The sequence below is a fragment of the Triturus cristatus genome, chromosome 4_2, assembly GCF_964204655.1.
Source record: "Triturus cristatus chromosome 4_2, aTriCri1.1, whole genome shotgun sequence".
Taxonomy (NCBI): domain Eukaryota; kingdom Metazoa; phylum Chordata; class Amphibia; order Caudata; family Salamandridae; genus Triturus; species Triturus cristatus.
The window spans coordinates 829,830,424-829,847,929 of NC_140586.1; the positions used below are offsets into that span (position 1 = coordinate 829,830,424).

A 17,506-nucleotide genomic window follows, 5' to 3' on the forward strand; every position below is an offset into this window, starting at 1 on the left:
GAGGCGCACACCCGTACGAATACGGGTAAGTGCAAAACTTTTCATAATAATTTTTAATTTTTATTTGTCATTACATACAATTTGAGGTAATTATTTATAATGTATATCAACATAGAAGATCTATGTTGTTTTTCGTTTTTTTCTATTTACAGCAGTTATACTTTGTAGATTTTGAGAAATATTAAGTAGGAATATTGTTTCTGTTTTTGTATTTTAGGTATGAGTCCAATTTTCCTGTGATTTACCACATTCAGGATTCACAGGGTCTAGCAGGTTGTATGGTATCAACTGCTTTAGATTGAGACTTGTGTATACACCTTTGTGTTCACTTTTTGCAGTAACATTATTCATCTTTATAGGTCCTGACGAAAGCCCGGATCAAAATTACCTAGGGCTGAAACATGTAGACCTTCTCCTTTTGGACTTACAACAGTTATTCTTTTAAACTGTATATGCACTGTTTTTAGTTTTGGCATCAGGGTAGCATTAAATAAAATTGGTCAGTATCCTGTTAGCCAATTTTAACATCACTTGATTTTCACGCAATCACAATAGCACTGCAACCATCACCCTTCTGAATATTCTCACGATCTCCTCATTTTGATATCACACTGATGAAAACATCTGTTTCAACTCCCTTCTACTTTAGAGAAGTTTGCAGCCCCTTGATCTAATAAGGGCGTGCAGTGGAGTGGATATCCCAAATGATGAAGCAAGCCACCTTGGTGGGTGATGGGACTCCAATGTTTCCCTAAAATACTTTTTTCCTTCTATTTAGTATTTTCTTGCTGACTTAGATATTTCCTTAGAGACCATAGTTTTCTTCTTTTTGTGTGATTAATTTTAACCAATGCCTATATTTTTTTTAACTGCTACCTGACCCCCTGGTTTGTTATTCTGTAGCTATATTCTTATGGGCCTGCATGAGAAAGAGGTAGGGGGGGTGCCAAGAGCCTTGAGCTTGTCAGGCGATAACTTCACTGTATAGTTTTTAGTATATGAAATGATTTTATTGTAATAGGGTCTTTATTCTAGAATCCATGATGAATTATTTGCTGTTTTAAAAATTTTATGATTATGTATTTATCTGTGCTTTTATGATCATTTTAACCTGATCGAATAAAGATTGAAATTGAATTGACTCAGAGACCCAAGGCTGCGACGAGGACTGGAGCCTCCAAGCAGCCTGGTCCGGTTAGTCACAGCAGGGCATCATGGTGAGAGGCACAGGCGGCGGTGCGAGCAGTGGCGGCTTAAAAAATTAAACTTTCAAACATAACTCCGCCCACTTAATGACTTAATTTTCTGTCTTGGGCAAAAAATGAACAATGTTGCAAACGCCGCCGGGTGCTGCAGCCCCTGTGAGAGCACATCTGAGCCTGGTGCTGCAGCCCCTGTGAGAGCATTTCCAGTGCTGCGTGAAAAGATAAGAGGAGAGCGCCATATTTATAGAAATCTGGCATTCTCATACCTTCTTCCCTAGAGCCAGTGCAGAAATCCGTTTCCGTTCACCATGGAGACACCTTTGCGCCATGGTGCATTGACTGACTTTAACCCTTTTCCGCCTTTGTATGTGTGCTGTTAAGTGCAGCAAGCATACAAATTCAGAAAAGGGAGGAGAAATGAAAGCATTCCTCTCTCGTTGTTCCTACTTTGAAAGGGTGTCGTTTTCTGTTCCTAAACCCCGTCTACTTTATTTAGTAAATAGGGTTTAGCATCAGAAGCCGTGGGTGATTTCATGGGAACGACTATGCTCCACCTATGGCACGCACTTTTGGCAGTAAGTAATGCGTTACTTTCAACAAGTTTAGTGCTGGAAAGCCAGGGACAGATTTCCAATAAACTAATGCAGCGCAGAGTAGCAAGTATTTTTGCTGTGGCGCTCTGTTATTTAGGAAGCACAGGGATGCAACATATTTATAACAGTATGTTACATCTCTGTGCTTCCCCCTGCGCTGGCACACAAACTGCTGCCATGCACCGACGCAGGCATCCTTGCACCATGGTACAATGATGCCTGCGTCACAGGGATGATTGTTTATGTGCAGAAAGGGTTCCCTTCCTGCACATAAACAATCAGAAATGGTGTTTTGCATCTTCTATGTGTGCTGTATTAGCACACAAAGAACTTGCAAAATGTAATTGTTTAAATGATTGTTTTATGTGCAGGAAGGGACACCTTCCTGTACATAAACAATCACCAGAGGTGCTATCCTCTTTCTATATATGCTGCAGAATGCAGCACGCAAAGAAAGAGGAAAAAAAACAAGGAGAAATTAATACATGTCTCCTCGTGGCGCCTCCCTACGCCTCCCCTGAGGAGGTGTAGCATTCAGACGCATTTCCAGATTTACGATTTATTGTAAATCTGGAAATGTGTCAGGTTCCATGGGTGTTGCGTGGGAACACCCACCGCAACACCCATGGAACGCCCCTTTTACGCAAAGAGCTGCGTTTAAAGGGGCCATATTTACAAGGACAGGAAAAGGAACGCATGGTGGCTTTTCCTGCCCTTGCAAATATGGGGCAGCAAAATGCGCTGCTGGTGCATCACAAAAAGCGATGCACCGGTGGCGCAAGGGGCATGTAAATCTTCCCACAATCGAAAAAAAAAAAGATTTTGTGCCGATTTGCCTTACTATAACTTTTGTGATGCAAACACGGTGTAAAGTTTTAGCAAATCCCCTCCACAGTTGCTTGTATGTATATATATATATATATATATATATATATATATATATTCACTTAAAAAACCATAGGTTTCACACATGTTATAGTTAGCTGTACATTTCACTCGTAAAAAACCAATGAAATTCCACGTTATAGTTAGATCAGGTAACTATAACTTGCGCGCCCACAATAAACTGCTGATGACGTCACATAGTACATCACTCATGACATGGTCAGTGAAATCACTCATGACATCAATGATGACATCTGAAATTACACATTGTGGATTGCAGTCGCGCAAGTTATAGTTACCTGATCTAACTATAACGTGGAATTTCATTGGTTTTTTACGAGTGAAATGTACAGCTAACTATAACATGTGTGAAACCTATGGTTTTTTAAGTGAATTTACAAGGTTTTGTAAATGATAATTCCTAACTATAACGTGTGTGAAACCTATGGTTTTTTCAGTGAATTTTTTAAATGCTAAGTTATGTATTTTTTTTTTATTTTTTTTCTGGTTTTTCACTATGCGCACACCGTGCGCGCGCTGTGGGCGCTCGGTGCGCGTCGCGCTCCGAGCGCCCACGTTGCGCAGTCCATGCCGTGCACGCCTCGCCTTTTTTTACGCAGTAACATTTGTTTTTTTCTCCCTTGTGGGTCCTTTAATTTATTTAATAAATGTGATTGTTACTCCTTTATTTTTTTTATTTATTTTTTTTGCCGTGCGCGTACGGTAAGCTTACCGTACTCGTACCCCGCGATTTTTTTTTTTAATTATTACATTTATTTTTCGTACTTTTGGGTCCTTCTTGGACCCCCTGACAAACACTAGGGGGTCTGCAACTCTCTTCGTTGCCCCCGTTTCACGTTCCCCACCTTTGTTTCTCAGTGCGAGAGACAGAAAATGGCGGCCGACACTTCCTGATTTCGACCGATTCGAATGTTTACAGTCATGTAACCACCAATCAGAATTGAGCTCGCGCACGGCACCGTACGCGTACGGTAAGCTTACGGTAAGCGCACGGAGCGCGCTTACAGATATATATATATTGATTTAAATGCTATTTTCTCAGGACCTACTGAACAGATTTACACCAGACCTACAAAAGGCACATCCTTGACCTGAGGACTACCTCTCTGCCAAATTACAAGTAATTCTGTTCAGCCGTTCGGGCTGTAGCTGTGTCTAAAGGTCCTATGGAAAAATGCATGGGGAAAACGCGTTTTGGGACCCCCCTTTTTTCTCAGCCCCCGCTTGACGAATCCCCCCGAGACTTTCAGGGTAGGAGCGGAGCGTAGCGCCCCATTAGTTTTGAAAATTTCGCGAGGATTCGTCAACCGGCGCCAAAGTTATTCAAAATAGAATGTTGCGGATTTCCTATGGAAACAGGGTCCTAACTATAACTACCTACTGGTGACCGCCAGTAGGTAATATATATATATATATACATATATATATAGTTATATAGTTATGCAGAAAAAAGTCAACATATTTATAAAGGCTTCTAGCAAGCCGAAACGCGTCTCATTTTTTAATTTTGGGATTGAGGCTGATCTGATCAAATAAAACAGATGCCGTATCTTACCTGCCTCGAGTCCGTGTCTTCCTCCATGGAGATCATTCTGTGAAAGTTGGTTATTTGTGTGTGTGTGTGTATATATATATATTCACTGAAAAAACCATAGGTTTCACACATGTTATAGTTAGCGGAAATTTTACTGATAAAAAAACCAGTGAAATTGCCCCGTTATAGTTAGTGCTGGCAACTATAACTCACGCGACCGCAATCCTCTGCTGATGCTAATACTGTATTTAGACACTTATTTGCCCATGTCTTCTTCTATACATTTTTAGCTATACATATATTACAAATATTTTTTTTTCATAAAGACACATATGTCATCAGCAGAAGATTGCGGTCGCGTGAGTTATAGTTGCCAGCACTAACTATAACGGGGCAATTTCACTGGTTTTTTATCAGTAAAATTTCCGCTAACTATAACATGTGTGAAACCTATGGTTTTTTCAGTGAATTTGCAAGGATTTTTAAATGCTAATTCCTAACTATAACGTGTGTGAAACCTATGGTTTTTTCAGTGAATTTGTACGGTTTTTTTAAATGCTAAGTTACTTTACGCCATTCGAGGCGTGCGCGCCCACTTAACGCAGTTCGTTCCGTGCACGGTTTTTATCAACTTTAATAAGCCCTGTACATTTGGTGGCCTTCGGCCACCAAAAGCACAGGGGTGGGGTCAATGTGGATAGTGTTTTTTTTATTTCGATTTTATAATTTCATGTTGCCAAAATTTAGTTTTTTTTACCTATTAATAAGCCCTGTACATTTGGTGGCCTACGGCCACCAAAAGCACAGGGGGTGGGGTAAGTGTGGATAGTGTTTTTTTTTTTTTTTTTTTTTTTACCGTACGCTTACGGTAAGCGTACGGTAAGCGTACTCGGCGAAATTGCCGAAAAAAAAATAAAACCGTTTTTGCTCTTGGGGGATGTTTGGGGACTCCCTCAACATGACTATGTGGGAGGGAGTTGTCAAAACAGCCCCGTAACATGTTTTTGGCCATCTTGTTTGATAAACAACACTCAGTGCGAGAGACAAAATGTCGGCCGCCGCTTCCTGGTTTCGGCCGATTCGAATGTTTACTAAGATCTAAGAGCCAATCAGAATCGCGCTCGCGCACGCCACCGTACGCTTACGGTAAGCGTACGGTAAGCGTACCGTAAGCGGGCTCAGATATATATATTGATTTAAAGGCTATTTTCTCAGAATCTACTGAACAGATTTACACCAAACCTACAAAAGGCACTTCCTTGACCTAGGGACTACCTCTCTGGCAAATTTCTAGTAATTCTGTTCAGCTGTTCGGGCTGTAGCTCGTTCTAAAGGTCCTATGGAAAAATGCATGGGAAAAACGCGTTTTGGGACCCCCCTTTTATCTCAGCCCCCGCTTGACGAATCCCCCCGAGACTTTCAGGGTAGGAGCGGAGCGTAGCGCCCCACCTATTTTGAGAAATTCGCGAGGATTCATCGACCGGCGCCAAAGTTATTCAAAATAGAATGTTGAGGTTTTCCTATGGAAAAGGGGTCCTAACTATAACTACCTACTGGCGACCGCCAGTAGGTAATATATATATATATATATTTTATTTTTATTTTTTTTAATTATATGGAGTTTTGTAAAATATTGTGAAGCAGACCTGGTGTTGCGATAATGCTGATGTTTTCAACGATTTAAGTATGAGTCAGTGGGGCTCATCAGGGCCTGGCGCAAACTATAGAGGCTGTAAAGTAAACCTTCATTTAGGATACGGAGAAATTGCATCTGTTCTTTTAAATAGTAATTGATGTGGAAATAATCAAGGATAAAGTACGGTTAGGACTTAATAGTAGGGCCATGTGCTGAATGCCGCCTTATAGCTGTCCTGAACCTGAACCCTCCTGGTAAAAACAAAATTAAATTGGACAGACTGACGAGAGTAGCTGGTAGTTGGACGGAAAAAAAAGCGCTTCAAACATTTTACCCCAATCTGTCATGGCCGCTTGTTAGCAAAATATCTGCCCGGTTATTCGTCTTTGAACCCGATCCAGCATGGACGCCACGCCTCTCATTCCAGTGACATCGAAAGAAATGGCGAGCCATTCTAGCCAGTGAGGTGTTTGGTCAAATTTCAGGCAGGGCGTGGCCGCAGTACTAATATTTGCATATTTTCTGTGCCATGTCAACAACTTCTTTTCTTCGTATTTCTGGCTCACATTGTTTATATTATCTTCTATGAGTGCTACCAGATCTTTGACTCCTCCCCATGTTAATGAAAGTGAATATGGAAATCACGGCCTAACAGAACTAGGTGTTACTTAGCACTAGGAACTGAATTGCTGTGTCGTTTGCTAACAAGATAGCTCTTTACTATTTGTCCAGCAGGTTCTTCTTATAGAGGAGCCCACCATTCGTTGATAAAGAAAGATATCGAGATAAGTTTGAATTTTGTGTTTTCATAGCATAAAATATTTAAAAACTATGCTGTAATTTTAAATGCGGAGTATAGCGAATTATTTAGATGTATCTTATAGGTACAGCTTACTTGTTAAATGAACGGTAGAGTTTGATTGAAATGATACTGTAAATCAAACGAGACCTACGAGGTTCGTCGTTTGCCGACAATTGCACAGTTTTACCTTGTTTTAGTCCAGGTTAGCTCCATTCTAGATTTGCTTCTAAGTAGAATGCTTTGTGAGAAGTTGTCTCTCCAGAGATAAATAAATGATTACAAAGAGCTTAAAGTTCAACAAAACAGACTTGCACTTTGTCAAGTAGCGGGCCCTGGGCCCACATGCTGAAGAAACAGTGAAGCTAGTGACATGAGCACTTAACTGACCACGAGTTAGAGCACCCGGGCACTTTTATGTTTTACGTGCACAGCTGTTCTTGTGAAGCTATTGTTTTTAATATAAGCTTAAAAGGGGCATCCCGCACCCTCTCTTTCCTGGCTTCTGTGTGTGCCACTTACTTTCCCTCCATTTCTTCGTTGTAGCATGTTTTCCTGCATTTAGAAATGCGTGTTCCTTGTCTGCTTCTGTTATCAGTTTCTCGCGGCCACAATACTTTTACATAACATCTGCTTGGGTGGAACTCTTTTTTCATAAAGTTTACCCTCTTTTTGCTTTTTTGTCTTTCAGCAGATACATAGCACCTGGAGAACGTGATTTCCCAAAATCACAGCATGTTTCGCGGTCGAGACTCGAGTAGGGACCCCCAGCTCTCAAGTCAGCAGCTCTGGCTGCTGCACCACATCCTCTCCACTCCTGTGTTACTTGTCCCGAGCGAAGATTGATAAAAACAGCATTTTATTCATCACACAGTCTAAACCGATGCATTACCAAAGCTTGTATTGATAGGGTCACCTGACTGGTGACGCCTGCGTTGTATGTGTGTGGGGTGTGTGTGTGTAGACAATGCCGCTAGGGAGGGGCTGATAAATTAAATGTCCAACAGGCAGGGCCAGACTGGGAACGAAGTGACTTTTCATGGCCGGGTAGATATGGACTGAGGCAACGCAGCACAAGTTGGTGCGTTGCTTCACCCTGCAATAGGGAGGTGTGCCATGGGAATTACGGTGGGTGTTCACCCATGGAATTTGACCCAATTTGAAAACATTCCCAGACTTACGAGATTTAATAAACCTGGGAATACATCAAAAGCCTACGCCTCACAGGGGAGGTGTAAAGGTGGCGTAACAAGGAGAAACACCTATATTTCTTCTCGTTTTTCCTTTTTCAATGTATCCTGCATTCCGCAGCACACATAGAAAGAGGAAAACGTCTCTCGTGATTGTTTTTGTGCAGGAAGGTGTCCCTTCCTGCACAAAAACAATAATTCCTGCAACGCAGACACACTTGCACCAGGGCATTTAGCCACGTTAAGTAAGGCGAAGCCCCTATTGCCATAGGAACAGCATAAAACATGATTTTTCTGTGGCAATAGGGCTTGTAAATATGCCCTTAAATGGTCTGAAAGATTTATAACTCCAAATAAATATAGGGATGGGAGGAATAGAGACTACAGCTGGATGTAAAGTTCAGCAGAAGAGCCATAAATCTGCTTGTTCGAAGTAACTGCTAGGATAAGAGTGCAGTTGTGGGAAGCCCTTGGTTGGGGGCCGAGAAACATAGGGGCAGTTTTACAGGACCCCTGTGCCACCTGAGTGTCACTTTTTTTGACACCCTGGTTGCACACAATGCTGTGCCACATTTACAAGCCCACACAAAGCCACCCTGCGGGGCTTTCCATGGCCTTGTAAATATGGCCCCTTTCTTGCATTAATCTGCTTTTCATTGATGTTGCTGTGGCTGTTCCCACGCAACGCTAATGTACCTGATGCAATCCCATGTTTAGAAGGTTTCATAAACCTGGGAATGCATTAGGGGAGGCGTTAAGTGGCACAACGAGGAGAAATACCTTTATTTCTCCTTGTATTTTGCCCATTCTATGTGTGCTGCATTCTAAAACACACAAAGAAGGAGGAAAATGCCATCAATAATGGTTTTTGTGCAGGAAGGTGTCCCTCTCTGTAAAAAAATAACCATCCCTGCAACACAGGCACCATTGCACTAGGGTGCAAGGGTGCCTGCCTTGGCGCTAGGCAGCCAATTGTGCGCCAGGGCAGAGGATAGCACAAGGATGCGTTGTATTGCTGTAAATACAATGCATCTCTGCACTTTCCTACTGACGCAGCTCAGCGCAGCAAAATGGCTTGCAGCGCCGTACTGAGTCATTTTCTAGTAAAAATGCTCCACAGATTTGGAGGAGTTAGACCTCTGTGCATGGCTACAGAAAAATATGTGGGGGATAGGGAGGGAAGTCTAGAGAGGTGTAGATTTCAAAAGATACCGTGGTGAAATTGAGCAGATCTGTAAAATGATCACTGCATCAACTACTTCACAAGAGTGGAATTGTTATAGTCTAGTCTGAAGCAAGGAGGATTCTCAAGTGTTACTGAATTATAAATACATATGTACATTAAAAAGGCATCCTCCGAAGGATATGTGGAATAAATAAACCATCATTCATGATATGGAAAGACATTAGCATCTTGACATAATGTTTTTCCTCATCATCAGAGTCACAAACGAAAAACACTGTAAACACTAAGAAATAGCTGTTTTAATTACGTCTCCTTTGATGTTCATGGGTATTGTCGAGAAGTTAGTAAGTAAATATAAAAGTCTATTTTACTTTCACCCGGATATCATAATTTCCTGTAATCTTATAATAAACCTCAATTGAGCCTATAAACCTGGCATGAAATAAACATTTTCATTTTAGATGTGTGTGTGTGTCTCTGGCTGTATGTGAGTATGAGGAGTGATACATAAGAGTGTGAAGATGGGTGGCTGATATGAACGAGTGCGAATTAGGAAGTGTAAAATAAATGAATGAAAGTCGGGTGTACGTATCGACTGAAAGCTGTGAGTATGGATTGATGAATTCATGAGTGCCGATACATAGACAAATACTTTTGTGGAAGGATGAAAGATTGAATGTGAGAAAGGATAACTGAATGTGTGAGTGATTGATTGTACGAATGAAGTATGAATAAATAAATGGATGAAAGAATGATGGGCTGAATGAATGGAGGAATGAGTGTGAGGATGAGCAGATGAGGAAGTGTTGAGGTGATAGATTTGTGAATCATTGTAGGATGACTTAGGGTGGCTAAATGATTTGTGAATGCCCGGATCAATGAGTGTGAGGATGTATGGGGGCATGCAAATTTGAGAATGTGTCAAGATGGCCCTGGTGCCATTTTACTGGGCCCATGTTCTGTTTCCCTGAGTTTTTGTAACATTTGTGTTAACCTAGTGTTAGAGTAATGAAAAATAACAGGACCATCAGCTGGACTTGTGTCTTAAAGCATGGTCCAGCTTAAGACCACTTTCACCTATGAGACGGCCCTAGTGTGATCCTCAGTGCACTATAGCTCGGAATACCAGTTGCAAAAACTCTAGTGAGGACCAAGGGGCTGGAAGTAGTCTAACCCTCACTTGGACTTCATCGAAATGGAGATACTTTGAATTTCCTTCCATGTAAATATCTGTAAAGAAAAAAGTAAAAAAAACCTTTAAGGAACAAAGTCCTGAGCAAAAGTGTCATGGTCGTCTCTGCACGGATGGCTGATGCTCTGAGCTGGTAGATGGCTGAGAGTGGAACCCTGTTGCAACCTGGCTTCCTGTTCCAGAACGAAACATACATATGTTGTGGAAAAGTGCTCTGGTCCTAGCCTAGCAACAGGGTTCCATGAGCATGGAGGGAGGAAGGCTGGAAGAACCAGCAGCCATCGCTGTCCAAGATGTACACTCAAGCCATACACTATATCCAAATCTCCTCTCCCCTCCGGCCTTATTTTTGAGACCCCAACTCCCCAGATGGTTGAACACCACCCCTCCATGGCAGGCACCCCCATCATCCCTGTGACTATGGAAAACTCTGCTCTAATTATGAGTCGCAGTGACCGGCTGTTGTTAGGCCATTGAAAACAAACATATGGCAAACAGCACACAACATAATCGTGGGTAACACACTAGCGTGATTCCTAAACAGCCCACCCCCCTTCCCGCAGGTGGTTAGTTTGCACTTTCATGTAAGGCTGCACGGCTTGTGTGGGGTCTACGGTCACTTCTGTAGAACCAAAAATGAGAGACCACACTTCTGGAAGCAAGGAAACAAAAGATTTATTAGTACATAAAATCTCTAGAGATGGAAGAGTGTCCGAGACCCACTGTTTACGTAGGTGTCAGGAGACTGTTCAATGTGTTATTGGCATGCAGCATCTTTTATAGGATGTGGATACTCCCCTAGGGTGCAGGGGGAGGACGGAAAGTCCATTGGTATGCGGGAATTCAGGTTTTTGAGGCAGAAATTCAGGCATTTGAGACCATGGAAAGTCCGTGGTATGCAGAATTTCAGGAGTGGGCTGGACATGTTCCTGTTTGGAGGCAGCTTAAATGCCTTGCGGGTAAGAAAGGTTCCGTGACAGACCAGGTGTTAGGCCGTAGGCAGAGGCAGTCCAGTTAGGGATTTTTTTTTTTTTTTTTTTTTGCCGTGCGCGTACGGTAAGCTTACCGTACGCGTACCCCGCGATTTTTTTTTTAAATTAAATTTATTTTTCGTACTTTTGGGTCCTTCTTGGACCTCCTGACAAACACTAGGGGGTCTGCAACTCTCTTCGTTGCCCCCGTTTCACGTTCCCCACCTTTGTTTCTCAGTGCGAGAGACAGAAAATGGCGGCCGACACTTCCTGATTTCGACCGATTCGAATGTTTACAGTCATGTAACCACCAATCAGAATTGAGCTCGCGCACGGCACCGTACGCGTACGGTAAGCTTACGGTAAGCGCACGGAGCGCGCTTACAGATATATATATATTGATTTAAATGCTATTTTCTCAGGACCTACTGAACAGATTTACACCAGACCTACAAAAGGCACGTCCTTGACCTGAGGACTACCTCTCTGCCAAATTACAAGTAATTCTGTTCAGCCGTTCGGGCTGTAGCTGTGTCTAAAGGTCCTATGGAAAAATGCATGGGGAAAACGCGTTTTGGGACCCCCCTTTTTTCTCAGCCCCCGCTTGACGAATCCCCCCGAGACTTTCAGGGTAGGAGCGGAGCGTAGCGCCCCATTAGTTTTGAAAATTTCGCGAGGATTCGTCAACCGGTGCCAAAGTTATTCAAAATAGAATGTTGTGGATTTCCTATGGAAACAGGGTCCTAACTATAACTACCTACTGGCGACCGCCAGTAGGTAATATATATATATATATATATATATATATATATATATATATATATATATATATATATATATATATATATATATATATATATATATATTTTATTTTTATTTTTTTTAATTATATGGAGTTTTGTAAAATATTGTGAAGCAGACCTGGTGTTGCGATAATGCTGATGTTTTCAACGATTTAAGTATGAGTCAGTGGGGCTCATCAGGGCCTGGCGCAAACTATAGAGGCTGTAAAGTAAACCTTCATTTAGGATACGGAGAAATTGCATCTGTTCTTTTAAATAGGATACGGAGAAATTGCATCTGTTCTTTTAAATAGTAATTGATGTGGAAATAATCAAGGATAAAGTACGGTTAGGACTTAATAGTAGGGCCATGTGCTGAATGCCGCCTTATAGCTGTCCTGAACCTGAACCCTCCTGGTAAAAACAAAATTAAGTTGGACAGACTGACGAGAGTAGCTGGTAGTTGGACGGAAAAAAAAGCGCTTCAAACATTTTACCCTAATCTGTCATGGCCGCTTGTTAGCAAAATATCTGCCCGGTTATTCGTCTTTGAACCCGATCCAGCATGGACGCCACGCCTCTCATTCCAGTGACATCGAAAGAAATGGCGAGCCATTCTAGCCAGTGAGGTGTTTGGTCAAATTTCAAGCAGGGCGTGGCCGCAGTACTAATATTTGCATATTTTCTGTGCCATGCCAACAACTTTTTTTCTTCGTATTTCTGGCTCAAATTGTTTATATTATCTTCTATGAGTGCTACCAGATCTTTGACTCCTCCCCATATTAATCGAAGTGAATATGAAAATCACGGCCTAACAGAACTAGGTGTTACTTAGCACTAGGAACTGAATTGCTGTGTCGTTTGCTAACGAGATAGCTCTTTACTAATGGTCCAGCAGGTTCTCCTTAAAGAGGAGCCCACCATTAGTTTTCATAGCATAAAATATTTAAAAACTATGGAGTAATATTAAATGCGGGGTATAGCGAATTATTTAGATGTATCTTATAAGTACAGCTTACTTGTTAAATGAACGGTAGAGTTTGATTGAAATGATACTATAAATCAAACGAGACCTACGAGGTTCGTCGTTTGCCGACAATTGCACAGTTTTACCTTGTTTTAGTCCAGGTTAGCTCCATTCTAGATTTGTTTCTAAGTAGAATGCTTTGTGAGAAGTTGTCTCTCCAGAGATAAATAAATGATTACAAAGAGCTTAAAGTTCAACAAAACAGACTTGCACTTTGTCAAGTAGCGGGCCCTGGGCCCACATGCTGAAGAAACAGTGAAGCTAGTGACATGAGCACTTAACTGACCACGAGTTAGAGCACCCGGGCACTTTTATGTTTTACGTGCACAGCTGTTCTTGTGAAGCTATTGTTTTTAATATAAGCTTAAAAGGGGCATCCCGCACCCTCTCTTTCCTGGCTTCTGTGTGTGCCACTTACTTTCCCACCATTTCTTCGTTGTAGCATGTTTTCCTGCATTTAGAAATGTGTGTTCCTTGTCTTCTTCTCTTATCAGTTTCTCGCGGCCACAATACTTTTACATAACATCTGCTTGGGTGGAACTCTTTTTTCATAAAGTTTTCCCTCTTTTTGCTTTTTTGTCTTTCAGCAGATACATAGCACCTGGAGAACGTGATTTGCCCAAAATCACAGCATGTTTCGCGGTCGAGACTCGAGTAGGGACCCCCAGCTCTCAAGTCAGCAGCTCTGGCTGCTGCACCACATCCTCTCCACTCCTGTGTTACTTGTCCCGAGCGAAGATTGATAAAAACAGCATTTTATTCATCACACAGTCTAAACCGATGCATTACCAAAGCTTGTATTGACAGGGTCACCTGACTGGTGACGCCTGCGTTGTATGTGTGTGGGGTGTGTGTGTGTAGACAATGCCGCTAGGGAGGGGCTGATAAATTAAATGTCCAACAGACAGGGCCAGACTGGGAACGAAGTGACTTTTCATGGCCTGGTAGATATGGACTGAGGCAACGCAGCACAAGTTGGTGCGTTGCTTCACCCTGCAATAGGGAGGTGTGCCATGGGAATTACGGTGGGTGTTCACCCATGGAATTTGACCCAATTTGAAAACATTCCCAGACTTACGAGATTTAATAAACCTGGGAATACATCAAAAGCCTACGCCTCACAGGGGAGGTGTAAAGGTGGCGTAACAAGGAGAAACACCTATATTTCTTATCGTTTTTCCTTTTTCAATGTATCCTGCATTCCGCAGCACACATAGAAAGAGGAAAACGTCTCTCGTGATTGTTTTTGTGCAGGAAGGTGTCCCTTCCTGCACAAAAACAATAATTCCTGCAACGCAGACACCCTTGCACCAGGGCATTTAGCCACGTTAAGTAAGGCGAAGCCCCTATTGCCATAGGAACAGCATAAAACATGATTTTTCTGTGGCAATAGGGCTTGTAAATATGCCCTTAAATGGTCTGAAAGATTTATAACTCCAAATAAATATAGGGATGGGAGGAATAGAGACTACAGCTGGATGTAAAGTTCAGCAGAAGAGCCATAAATCTGCTCGTTCGAAGTAACTGCTAGGATAAGAGTGCAGTTGTGGGAAGCCCTTGGTTGGGGGCCGAGAAACATAGGGGCAGTTTTACAGGACCCCTGTGCCACCTGAGTGTCACTTTTTTTGACACCCTGGTTGCACACAATGCTGTGCCACATATACAAGCCCACACAAAGCCACCCTGCGGGGCTTTCCATGGCCTTGTAAATATGGCCCCTTTCTTGCATTAATCTGCTTTTCATTGATGTTGCTGTGGCTGTTCCCACGCAACGCTAATGTACCTGATGCAATCCCATGTTTAGAAGGTTTCATAAACCTGGGAATGCATTAGGGGAGGCGTTAAGTGGCACAACGAGGAGAAATACCTTTATTTCTCCTTGTATTTTGCCCATTCTATGTGTGCTGCATTCTAAAACACACAAAGAAGGAGGAAAATGCCATCAATAATGGTTTTTGTGCAGGAAGGTGTCCCTCTCTGTAAAAAAATAACCATCCCTGCAACACAGGCACCATTGCACTAGGGTGCCTGCCTTGGCGCTAGGCAGCCAATTGTGCGCCAGGGCAGAGGATAGCAAAAGGATGCGTTGTATTGCTGTAAATACAATGCATCTCTGCACTTTCCTACTGACGCAGCTCAGCGCAGCAAAATGGCTTGCAGCGCCGTACTGAGTCATTTTCTAGTAAAAATGCTCCACAGATTTGGAGGAGTTAGACCTCTGTGCATGGCTACAGAAAGATATGTGGGGGATAGGGAGGGAAGTCTAGAGAGGTGTAGATTTCAAAAGATACCGTGGTGAAATTGAGCAGATCTGTAAAATGACCACTGCATCAACTACTTCACAAGAGTGGAATTGTTATAGTCTAGTCTGAAGCAAGGAGGATTCTCAAGTGTTACTGAATTATAAATACATATGTACATTAAAAAGGCATCCTCCGAAGGATATGTGGAATTAATAAACCATCATTCATGATATGGAAAGACATTAGCATCTTGACATAATGTTTTTCCTCATCATCAGAGTCACAAACGAAAAACACTGTAAACACTAAGAAATAGCTGTTTTAATTACGTCTCCTTTGATGTTCATGGGTATTGTCGAGAAGTTAGTAAGTAAATATAAAAGTCTATTTTACTTTCACCCGGAAATCATAATTTCCTGTAATCTTATAATAAACCTCAATTGAGCCTATAAACCTGGCATGAAATAAACATTTTCATTTTAGATGTGTGTGTGTGTCTCTGGCTGTATGTGAGTATGAGGAGTGATACATAAGAGTGTGAAGATGGGTGGCTGATATGAACGAGTGCGAATTAGGAAGTGTAAAATAAATGAATGAAAGTCGGGTGTACGTATCGACTGAAAGCTGTGAGTATGGATTGATGAATTCATGAGTGCCGATACATAGACAAATACTTTTGTGGAAGGATGGAAGATTGAATGTGAGAAAGGATAACTGAATGTGTGAGTGATTGATTGTACGAATGAAGTATGAATAAATAAATGGATGAAAGAATGATGGGCTGAATGAATGGAGGAATGAGCGTGAGGATGAGCAGATGAGGAAGTGTTGAGGTGATAGATTTGTGAATCATTGTAGGATGACTTAGGGTGGCTAAATGATTTGTGAATGCCCGGATCAATGAGTGTGAGGATGTATGAGGGCATGCAAATTTGAGAATGTGTCAAGATGGCCCTGGTGCCATTTTACTGGGCCCATGTTCTGTTTCCCTGAGTTTTTGTAACATTTGTGTTAACCTAGTGTTAGAGTAATGAAAAATAACAGGACCATCAGCTGGACTTGTGTCTTAAAGCATGGTCCAGCTTAAGACCACTTTCACCTATGAGACGGCCCTAGTGTGATCCTCAGTGCACTATAGCTCGGAATACCAGTTGCAAAAACTCTAGTGAGGACCAAGAGGCTGGAAGTAGTCTAACCCTCACTTGGACTTCATCGAAATGGAGATACTTTGAATTTCCTTCCATGTAAATATCTGTAAAGAAAAAAGAAAAAAAAACCTTTAAGGAACAAAGTCCTGAGCAAAAGTGTCATGGTCGTCTCTGCACGGATGGCTGATGCTCTGAGCTGGTAGATGGCTGAGAGTGGAACCCTGTTGCAACCTGGCTTCCTATTCCAGAACGAAACATACATATGTTGTGGAAAATTGCTCTGGTCCTAGCCTAGCAACAGGGTTCCATGAGCATGGAGGGAGGAAGGCTGGAAGAACCAGCAGCCATCGCTGTCCAAGATGTACACTCAAGCCATACACTATATCCAAATCTCCTCTCCCCTCCGGCCTTATTTTTGAGACCCCAACTCCCCAGATGGTTGAACACCACCCCTCCATGGCAGGCACCCCCATCATCCCTGTGACTATGGAAAACTCTGCTCTAATTATGAGTCGCAGTGACCGGCTGTTGTTAGGCCATTGAAAACAAACATATGGCAAACAGCACACAACATAATCGTGGGTAACACACTAGCGTGATTCCTAAACAGCCCACCCCCCTTCCCGCAGGTGGTTAGTTTGCACTTTCATGTAAGGCTGCACGGCTTGTGTGGGGTCTACGGTCACTTCTGTAGAACCAAAAATGGGAGACCACACTTCTGGAAGCAAGGAAACAAAAGATTTATTAGTACATAAAATCTCTAGAGATGGAAGAGTGTCCGAGACCCACTGTTTACGTAGGTGTCAGGAGACTGTTCAATGTGTTATTGGCATGCAGCATCTTTTATAGGATGTGGATACTCCCCTAGGGTGCAGGGGGAGGACGGAAAGTCCATTGGTATGCAGGAATTCAGGTTTTTGAGGCAGAAATTCAGGCATTTGAGACCATGGAAAGTCCGTGGTATGCAGAATTTCAGGAGTGGGCTGGACATGTTCCTGTTTGGAGGCAGCTTAAATGCCTTGCGGGTAAGAAAGGTTCCGTGACAGACCAGGTGTTAGGCCGTAGGCAGAGGCAGTCCAGTTAGGGATTTTTTT

General features: G+C 42.4%; 1 pseudogene; it reads left to right on the forward strand.

Moving 5' to 3' along the window:
- Positions 1 to 6,578: 6,578 nt before the first annotated feature.
- Positions 6,579 to 6,632, forward strand: LOC146835128 (U7 small nuclear RNA; annotated as a pseudogene).
- Positions 6,633 to 17,506: the final 10,874 nt, after the last annotated feature.